At 41.2% G+C, this 10,633-nt stretch overlaps 1 pseudogene; it reads right to left on the bottom strand.

The window, feature by feature from the left end:
* Positions 1 to 8,969: 8,969 nt before the first annotated feature.
* On the bottom strand, positions 8,970 to 10,209 carry LOC149287773 (uncharacterized; annotated as a pseudogene).
* Positions 10,210 to 10,633: the final 424 nt, after the last annotated feature.

Raw genomic sequence — 10,633 nt, 5'->3', positions numbered from 1 at the left:
TAAAACTGTTGTGTGGCTGAGTTCTGTGGTCCAAGGCCACAGATGCAGTGGTTGAGATAAGGCACATGAGAGCTTAACTGTTTTTAGAAAAGCTGCCAGAATCCCAGATGGGAGGACACTGAGCAGAAAAGGGTGGGAGAAGGCTGTGCGGGAAAGGGCTATCCAATTAATCAGCTTTATTGGTTAATGGAGTGGAGTTAATTGATATGGATATAAAAGTGATAAGTTTATACTCTCTTTCATTCCTGACATAAAAGTCACTTCTGTTGCATGTATCTTCTTCATTACAAGCTGTTCCTTTTTCAAAGTACTGCCTTTTGTGTTGCAAGAGGGGCTGCAATTAGGACCCTGACAGATATCTCTCTCCCCTTCCATTCACCTTGCTATCTCAAAAGGGCTGGAGAGCATACCAAACCAGCCACAGACCCTTTCCCTGCTCTTGTGTAATGCCATGTCAGTCAAAAATACAATGCAAATAGTCCAAGATCGCCTACTGGACGAAGAGGCTGACCTGTCTTGTTTCACAGAGACCTGGCTGGGTGATGATAGCTCAGCCTCCTGGGCTCAGGCCTTACCAGTCGGGTTCTCCGTCAGTGAGCAGGTAAGGGGACGTCGCTTTGGTCCATGCATACAATCTTGCTTTGGCCAGGATACCTATCCATAAGATGGACCACATCGAATGTATTTGCCTCAGCTTAAAGACTAGGGAAAGTCTGGGGATTCTGTTGGTTTAATGTCCACCCTGTTGCTTAACATAAATACTCTCTGGAAAAGATAACATCAGAATTAACACAAACCAGGGAAAGAGTGACATCCTTGGAGGAAGAATATTAAAAATTGGGAAAAGAGATAGAGAGATTAACAGAAGAACATACTGAAGATACAGCAGAAAAAAATAAATTAGAGCAAAGATTTAGGAAGCAATGTCTTAGAATAAGAGGTCTTCCCAAACAGAAGAAGATCTGTATAAAAGGATAATACCGGCCTTGGCTGAATTTATGGACCTAGATAATGAAACCTTTCTCCTTGAGGTGGACAAGATGTTTAGAGTAAGCTCTGGGTCGCAAAACAGAAGAGACTGCCCAGAGATATCGTCATTTATTTTGTTAGGACTCAAATGAAAGAAGCAATTCTCCAACAACACTTTCATACAAGATTCAAAATGGAAGAAAATGAAATTTTATTGTTTAAAGATATCTCTGGGAAACTGTTAAGGAAGAGGAAGGAATATGGACCACTGACTAAGGTTTTGCGCAGCAATGGGATCTACTACAAATGGGAACTAACTCAGGGCCTATCTTTTAATTCAAGCAAAAAAGATACCAAATCAATGGTACAAAAAGAAAGAAATGTTCTACATGAGAATGAAAAAGAACTTAATAAAGGGGGCAGTCAGAAAGAAGAAAGAAAAAACCCGGGGAAAGGAGAAGAGGATAAGGAGGAAGAGAGCTTAGAAGAAGAAACAGAAGAAGGAGAATTGCTTAGGAAACCAGATCCAAACACAAGAGAGGACGATATAGATGGAGAATGTGACGATGAAACGGGAAAAGGCAGACATCCTATCATTGAATGTTAAAGGAATTAACAGACCCCAAGAACAAGGTAAACTTTTCCATTATTAAGGGAAACAGAGACTTGATGTAATTTGCCTTCAGGAAACCCATATGAAGAAAGAGGATATAAGATTGTTAAAAAACGCCAAATTGGGGAAAGAATACATAGCAGCCTCAAAAAAGAGGGAAAAAGCTGTAGTGATTTATGTAAAGGATAAATGAGAATCTAAAGAGGTATTCTCAGACCCCAATGGATACTTGGTTGGTGGAGAAGTTACTTTACAAGACCAAAGGATCCTAATGGTGGGAATTTATGTACCCTTAGACAATAAAGGCCCGTTGTTTGGAAAATGGAAAAGACAAATGCCAGACCGTATGAGCGATAGGCCCTTAATGATGGGAGATTGGAAAGGAGTGATAGGTCCCCAGATAGATAGAAAAGCAGACAACAAAATATACTCAAAGCAAGGGGAACTGCCAAAATCTTTCTTTGAATTAAAATAAGCCTTCATATTAGAAGATACTGGAGAATCAAGTATGGTCTGTCTAAGGATTCACGTTCTTTTCAAACACCCATCAATCCTGGTTGAGAATAGATATGTTCTTGACTTTCCCAACTATTATCACAATGGTGGAAGCAGTAGAAACCCTACCAAAAATCCTATCGGGTCACAATCCAATTTTATTGTCTTTGAAGAATAAACCTAAGGAACTGATATGGAGACTAGATGAGACTTTTTTAAAAAGACGGAAAACTTCTAGATAAAGCAAAAACAAACCCACTTAAATCCTTCTTTGAATAAAATCTGAATGAGGAAGTCAGCCCAGAGATCGTCTGGGACACAAGCAAAGCGGCAATGAGGGGTTTCTCTTTGAAACAATCTTACGAAAGGAAAACAAATAGAGAAAAGAATTGGAAAGAACTACGGGAAAAGTTAAAGGATAAGGAACGATTACTTAAAGAAAAACCCCAAAACAAAATGATTCAACAACAGATTAAGAAGATTCAAAAGGAAATATCCACATGGCTAATAGAAGACCAGGAGAAATAATCAAGATACATCAAAGAGAAACACTTTGAGAATGCTAATAAACCTGGCAAATGGTTAGCAAGGAAACTGAAAAAGGGAAAGGAGAAACAAATCTTTTCAAGGGTTAAAGAAGAGGACAAGATTTATTCCAACCAAAAACATATGAAAGAATGTTTATATAAATATTTCACAAATCTATACAAAGAAGAATATATTTCCCAGGAGAGGATACAAGATTCTTTGGACAGAAAAGACATAGTAGAGATTGATGAAGAACAGAGAATCGAACTTAATAAACCAATAATGGCTCCTGAGGTGCTAGAAGCAATCAGTAAAACCAAGGCACCCAAAGCGCCAGGGCCAGATGGCATAAGCGCAATGTATTACAAGAGCTTACAGAAAGAGCTAATTAAACCCCTAGTAGAAATCACGGATAGACTCTCACAAAGAAGAACGCCTGACTCTTGGAAGAGAGCTGATATTGCACTGATTCCTAAAGAAAGTAAGGAGCTGTTAAGGATTTCTCTCCTTAACAATGATTATAAAATCTTCGCAATGGTCTTAGCAGAAAGATTTTTTAAAACCCTACAAAATATCTTAAACGGAGACCAAATGGGCTTCCTCCAAAAAAGGCACCTTAGAAACAACACGAGGAATTTACTAGATATTAGAGAAATCTATGAGTAGAAAATAGATTAAAAAGCAGCTACAATTTTTCTTAATGCCAAAAAGGCGTTTGATGAAATTAATTGGACCTTCATGCTGGAAACCTTAAGAAAAATGGTTCTAGGAGATAACTTTATCAGCTAGATAGATGCAATCTATAGAAAACAAACAGCGAGGCTTATTATTGATGGGGGAAAAGTGAAGGCGTTACCTGTAATGAGAGATACCCCTCTCACCTTTGTTATTTATGGCCCCTTTAGATACTCTGAGTCCTAGCATTAAAGAAGATAAGAAGACCAAAGGCCTGAAAATAAAACAGGAAGAGTACATACTTAAACTATACACGGATGATGTGGTGATATACTTATCTGACCCAATAGAAAGTGTTAATCCCCTGCTTTATAAATTAAAGGAATATGGACAGCACTCAGGTTTCTGGGTTAAAAGGGATAAGACAAACATTTTACCAATGAATTTAACAAAAGAATGATCAGGAAAATCTACAAGAAGTGACTGGCTTTAAAGTAGAAAAAAGGTCAAATATCTAGGTGTTGAGTTCACCTCTAAAAACCGAGACCTCTTTAAAAACAACTACGAGAAAATATGGGGTGATATCAACCAAGATCCCAATAGATGGGCTAAACTCAACCTATCCCTCTTGGGAAGGATCACGGCACTTAAAATGAACGTACCGCCTAAATTACTGTTTTCATTTCAGACTATACTATCCTTCTTAATGACAAACCATTTTTAGAACGGCAGAAGGACCTGCAAAAATCCATCTGGGCAGGAAAAGACCTAGAACCAGATTTAAATCTCTAATAGATGATGTAACGATTCACAATCCTCTCTTCTATTTTGACCTGACACCTCTTTGGGTGTTTGAAGGACAGTCATGTGGATGGATTTTAAAACACAGACCAAGCGGCTGGTTAAACAAGAATATAAGTTTATTTTTAAAACACAACAGACAAAGGTATCTTTGAGATGGAATTGTTACTATGTCTTCTTTTGTTACATATATACATGTCTGGTTTTAACTCTATAGTAATAATAATAATAATAATAATAATAATAATAATAATAATAACAACAACAACTCTGCCACGCAGGCTATACTATCACTCAAGAAATGATGTAAGCCAAAGCCCTCTTCCTGAGTCTGGTTCCACTGAGTCTCTCTTCTAGACTCTCCAGAACTAATCCTGTCCCTCTCTGGACAAAGCAGTTCCTTAAGTAACCATCCCTCAGGAACTATGGGAACCCACTCCTCTCTTGGACTCTACTGTTCCCATCCTCTCTATCACTATCTCCCACTGAACTCCCGCTTCGTCCCTCAGGATTGCAAACCCTAACTGACTCCACCCAACTGCCAAGCGGAAGCTTCAAACTCCTCAGCCAGCACCTGATTGGCTTAGAGTCTCTGGCTTCTGATTGGCTGGTTTGTAAGTCAGTCCGTCACACGCCTCCCCCCTTTAATAGGTTCATTGAGACACAGAACCAAACGGTTCTATGGTCCAAGGAACTCCCAGTTATCAATTATACTTACCCATTATATATAACATTATACACACATCAGGTGACACATGTGATATATTTCATATACTTGTTTTATCAATAACCATTTCCAACTTAAATATCTTGGTATTTTCCTGTATGTTCCCCTTTTAAACATATGTCTAATATGAATTCTACCTGTTATAACAACTTACCATCATTTTCTTGTAAGTTTAGCATATTATATCCATATCCCATATCACTTGTTGGGTTTTGATATTTTAATAACACTTAAATAACATTTTCCCCAACTTTACATCTTTATATGTTCCATTTAAATGTTGTTATCAAACATATTTAATCTTTTAACCCTTTTCTCTTATTGATGGAACATCATCTCCAACTACTTTGCCCCGTTCCCAGTATGGTTTTGAAAACACTTCATCTTCCATTATACTAATGGCAAACTACAATATATTGGTTTTCCAGTCTATCAACTCAATTATATCCTTGTCCTTTTTAGGAGTCTTCTCTGGATCAGTCCTTGTAACTGACCATGTGTTTCTTTTTACCGGCTGTGGACTTAACACCTCATCTAGTAAAAAGTCTTTGCTTCCTCCTGTTTCACTGGACCACATTCCTTGAGTGCGCTGAGCAATCTTTACATCTTCTTCTGTAGACCGTAAAGTGTCTCTTATCAAAATCATCCCATTCTCTAGATAGTTCATCACAATCTTTGGTCTTTTTCCCTCTGTTGAATCTCCTTTTCCAGTTGGTTGATGGCTTTTGGGGTCCCACCAACGCTTGTCTGTCATCTGGTTGTCACCAGTATGTTTGACAGTGAAGTTTATAGATGTGAACATGTTCTGCATATACACATCTATTCTTTCAACTTTTACTTTAAGATTCTTCCAGTCTCTGTGAACTAAACCATTTTCTTGGGTTATATCACCCATTTGCCAAACTATATATTTTTCAACACTGTCCCATTTAATATATACCTTCCAGAACCCTGAACTCTTTATCAGAACCTACAAAAGCCTGTTGTGATGCTTTTAATAACTACTTCGCGGACAAAATCTCTCAGATGAGAGCCAATTTGGATGCTGGCCTTACGACAGAGGCGACAGGAGAGGTATCCAGAGCCTCCACCCATACAGTTATTCTGGATGAATTTGAGTCAGTTAGTATAGAAGATGTGGACAAGCTCCTTGGGAGTATGAAAAGGAAGACTTGCTCTCTCAATCCTTGCCCATCTTGCCTGGCCGTCCAGAGGGGAAATACCATCAAGATGCTGCTAAACATATAACTAATGCATCTTTCAGGGAAGGCTCTCTTCCATCTTGCCTCAAAGAGGTGGTGGTTAAACCACTTCTACAAAAAGCCTTCCCTTGACCCTCTGGACAGAAACAATTACAGGCCAGTTTGGATCTTAATATTCTTAGGCAAGGTAATTGAGAGGGCAGTCGCCATTCAACTCCAAGCAGTCTTGGAAGAAATGGATTTTTCTACATCCATTTCAAACTGGATTTAGGAAGGGTTACAGATTTGAGACAGCCATGGTCACATTAGTCGTTGATCTCTGTCTGACAATCGACAGCTCTTTGAAAAGGGGAAGTGTGACCATGGTGGTGCTATTGAAGGCCTCTCAGCGGCCTTCAATACCATTGACCACAGTATCCTTCTGGAACATATGGGAGAGTTGGGAATTGGGGCACTGCTTTCCAATGGTTCAGGTCCTACCTCTCAGGCAGATTCCTGTCACTTGGGGACAGTTCTTCATCCAAGAGGGAGCTCAAGTCGGGCGTCCCTCAAAGCATGATTCTGTTGCCAATGCTATTCAACATTTACATGCAGCTGCTGGGTGAGATCATTCGGAGACATGGGGCGGGGAACAGGGAGACCTTGAAACAGTAGTACATGCACTGGTCACCTCACGGCTCAACTTCTCTAATGCACTCTACATGGGGCTATCCTTGTGCCAAGTTCAGAAACTTCAGTTTGTACAGAATATGGCAGCCAGGTTGGTTACGGGCTCTTCTAGAACTGCCCACAATACACCAGTTCTTAAATCCCTCCACTGGATGCCCATTAGTTTCTGGGCAAGATACAAGGTGTTGGTTCACTCTGGAACGACCTCCGGATGAGATCCATCCTATTAACACCTTGGAAGCCTTTAGGAAGGCTATTAAGACGGACCTCTTTCCAGACTAGATGAGATCTATTGACTTGCCTCCCCCTCCCCCTGACCCTTACCCTTGCCATCGTTACTGTTATGGAAATTGCTATTGATGTATATCGTTCCTGCCCTCCCACCTCTCCTTCAGAAAACGACCCATTTCTTGCCCGAATAAAACTTTTTTACTGTATTGTGTTATGAAAGTTTTAAATTTTCTTTCTGTTTAATAGGATTTTTAAGGGTTGATTAATGTTTTTATAATTGGGAGAAGGGTTGGGGGTTTGGAATTGTAATTGTATTTCTTAAATTGTATGTTATTTTATTACTGTAATCCTCTTTGATTCCATTGAGGAAAAAGAATAATAATAATAATAATAATAATAATAATAATAATAATAATAACTTCTCTTCAAGGGGGTCAAAAGCCCTTTCAGTATGCTCCCAGAACTGGGGGGGGGGGGATGTTTCTGGGGCTGTGGGTCTCTCTGTTGGTCCTCCTCTGCAGGGTTGTTGTGAAGGAAAAGATAAGTATGTGAGGGAGGATGCCCAATCTGGATCCTGTGGGCCTCTAAGCCTACTTCGCAGGTTGACAGGGGATTGCCAGAGTTTTGAGGTCCCTCCGTCTCCCTCCTCTTGGCTTTGGCCAAGAGGATTTTGGCTCTTCTCCCCCCTCAGAGCCTCCTCCCCCAGGACTCCAGAGAACCCCCCCCCCCAAGAAAAATGCCATTGAATCCTATTCTGTGCGATGCTTTCTATTTGGCACAAAATTCTTCCCCAAATGAGGAATCAGAAGAGAGGGTCTCTCCTCGGCCCCACTTTCCACAAGGGAGGGGGCTCCTCAAAGACCTTTTTACCTTTGGATCCCCCTCCCCTCCATGGCCATGCCTCTCTCCAAGGGTCCCCCTGGCCCTCATTTTTCATAATAACCCCCCAAGTACCCGGGACCCAAGGAATCCCCCAAGGAGGGGGCAGGGAAGGAAAGAGGGATAGGAGGCCTTGCAGGACCCCTGCCTTTCTTTGGGGGGAGAAGAGGGGCTTCTCCCCTCCAGCCATTCCTCTGAATGAACAAGGGCTCTCCCCACTTCCCTCCCTCAGAACAGACTGAGGGCAGCAATGGCTTCTGGGGCTGAGACTGTGCAGGCGCATATAGTCCCAAAGGCCCCTCCTCAGCATGTGCAGGGATTGCCAGGTCCTAGATGCTGCTGTTTATTCCGCTGGCGGCCTTTGTGAGAAAGGAAGGTATGCGCCGGGGTTCAGTGGCCTCCCCTTCCTTCCCTCCTTTCTTCCTTTGAGGAGACCGCAATGGAGCCCAAGGCGCAGAGCTGGACTCAGGAGGGAAAGGCAGGAAAGGAAGGCTCTGCTTTGGAAATATAGCTCTCTCTGCGTATCCTGTATGTTTGTGTCTGTGTGTCTGTGCTGTTCTTATGGCTGGGAATGGAGATGAGAACTGAGGAGAGAAGAAAGGGTCAGTTTTGGGCAAATTCAGAAATTCTGTGCATCAAAGTCCAGTGTGTTGAAACAGTAAAGAACTTTATTGAGAACACATAGAAATTGAGTGATTAAGCCAGAACTGACCACTCCAATCCAAACAATACATTAAAACCCCTAAAACCAAAAACATGACCCTCTTCCAAACCTAGCCCCCACCTCCAAGTCCCACAGTCTCTGCCCCACAGGTAACAAGGCCCCCTTTTGCCATTCCCAGAAACTAGCCCTTTCTGTTAATACCTGCCCCCAACTTTCTTAAGCCAAAATCCCACACATTGCAAAAGCTATAATTCCCATAACTATTCTAACCAGCTGCAACAAATCCCAACCTCCCATCTACCTAACCTATACCACAACCCACAATCCCCAGCCAAATTGACAACCCAAAGCAATTATCTATACTATTGGCAATTAAAACCTAAACTTAACAAAATCCAACTTGAAAACATAGAGACATATTTACAGACAAATTTTACAAATAAGATCACAAGGGCCTTTTCTTTGCACTGCTGGATTGAAAATATATTTTTGTATTTGTTATTGACAAATATAATGTTAGGATTTGTGTGGCTTCTCTCCTCTGTGGACTCTCTGATGTTTCACTAGGTTTGACTTCTGAGAAAAACCTTTCCCACAACGCTGGCATTTGTATGGCTTCTCTCCTGTGTGAACTCTCTGATGTTTCACTAGGACTGACCTCCAAGAAAAACATTTCCCACAATGCTGGCATTTGTATGGCTTCTCTCCTGTGTGGACTCTCTGATGTTTCACTAGGTCTGACTTCTGAGGAAAACCTTTCCCACAATGCTGGCATTTGTACGGCTTCTCTCCTGTGTGGACTCTGATGTTTCACTAGGTTTGACTTCTGAGAAAAACCTTTCCCACAACGCTGGCATTTGTATGGCTTCTCTCCTGTGTGGACTCTCTGATGTATCATTAGGATTGACTTCTGAGAAAAACCTTTCCCACAACGCTGGCATTTGTATGGCTTCTCTCCTGTGTGGACTCTCTGATGTATCATTAGGATTGACTTCTGAGAAAAACATTTCCCACAACGCTGGCATTTGTATGGCTTCTCTCCTGTGTGGACTCTCTGATGTATCATTAGGATTGACTTCTGAGAAAAACATTTCCCACAACGCTGGCATTTGTATGGCTTCTCTCCTGTGTGGACTCTCTGATGTATCATTAGGATTGACTTCTGAGAAAAACATTTCCCACAACGCTGGCATTTGTATGGCTTCTCTCCTGTGTGGACTCTCTGATGTATCATTAGGATTGACTTCTGAGAAAAACATTTCCCACAACGCTGGCATTTGTATGGCTTCTCTCCTGTGTGGACTCTCTGATGTATCATTAGGATTGACTTCTGAGAAAAACATTTCCCACAACGCTGGCATTTGTATGGCTTCTCTCCTGTGTGGACTCTCTGATGTATCATTAGGATTGACTTCCGAGAAAAACATTTCACACAACGCTGGCATTTGTAAGGCTTCTGCCCAGTGTGGACTCTCTGATGTATGACAAGGACTGACTGGAAAGGAAAACATTTCCCACAATGCTGGCATTTTTGTGACCTTTTTCCTGTGTGGACTCTCTCATAACTCAAATGTTTTTCTGTAAAGAAGGACAATTACAGATGAGACTGAAAATCAGCGTTAAAAGAGGAGGGTGTTACAGCATGATTTAGCCCTCATTAATCCCTCCTTATTAGAGATTAAATTAATAAAGTTGCTGTGAGTAACCCAAGCATGACCCTGCTGCTTATGACCATAAATCCATTGAACGGTTGCATTCTTACTCCTAGGAGCTAGCAAAGAAGAGACCATATGGGAACTGCCTTGAGGGAATCAGTGGAAGAAGATAGTCAAAGGACTGTTGAAAAAAAATATTTAATTAAACATGTGCAAAAATACTTTGATTGACAGGTGGCATCATATCCTGTGAGACGGCCATAGACTGCTGAGTCAGAGCACATGGCATATGCAAGCTAACTGCAGAGGATGTTTCATGCTATCTGGCACCAGGAGATGACTCACAACCAATACAGTATGCAGCTCACATGCGGATTGGAGTGGATTGCATTAGAGTTGTGTGTACAAGGGATAGTAAAGTTGATGGAAGTTGGAGGAGAGCTTGCAAATATTTATATTATTTTGCAACACAAGATAGAGAACCTCCAAGGATTTCGATTAAATCGACTGTGTTTGTGACTTATT

This window comes from Sceloporus occidentalis, unplaced genomic scaffold (assembly GCF_023333645.1).
Source record: "Sceloporus occidentalis isolate IW3139 unplaced genomic scaffold, rSceOcc1.0.p SCAF_57, whole genome shotgun sequence".
NCBI classification, from domain to species: domain Eukaryota; kingdom Metazoa; phylum Chordata; class Lepidosauria; order Squamata; family Phrynosomatidae; genus Sceloporus; species Sceloporus occidentalis.
Note: the sequence above shows the minus strand (reverse complement) of the source record. Positions and strands in the feature narration are given on the sequence as shown.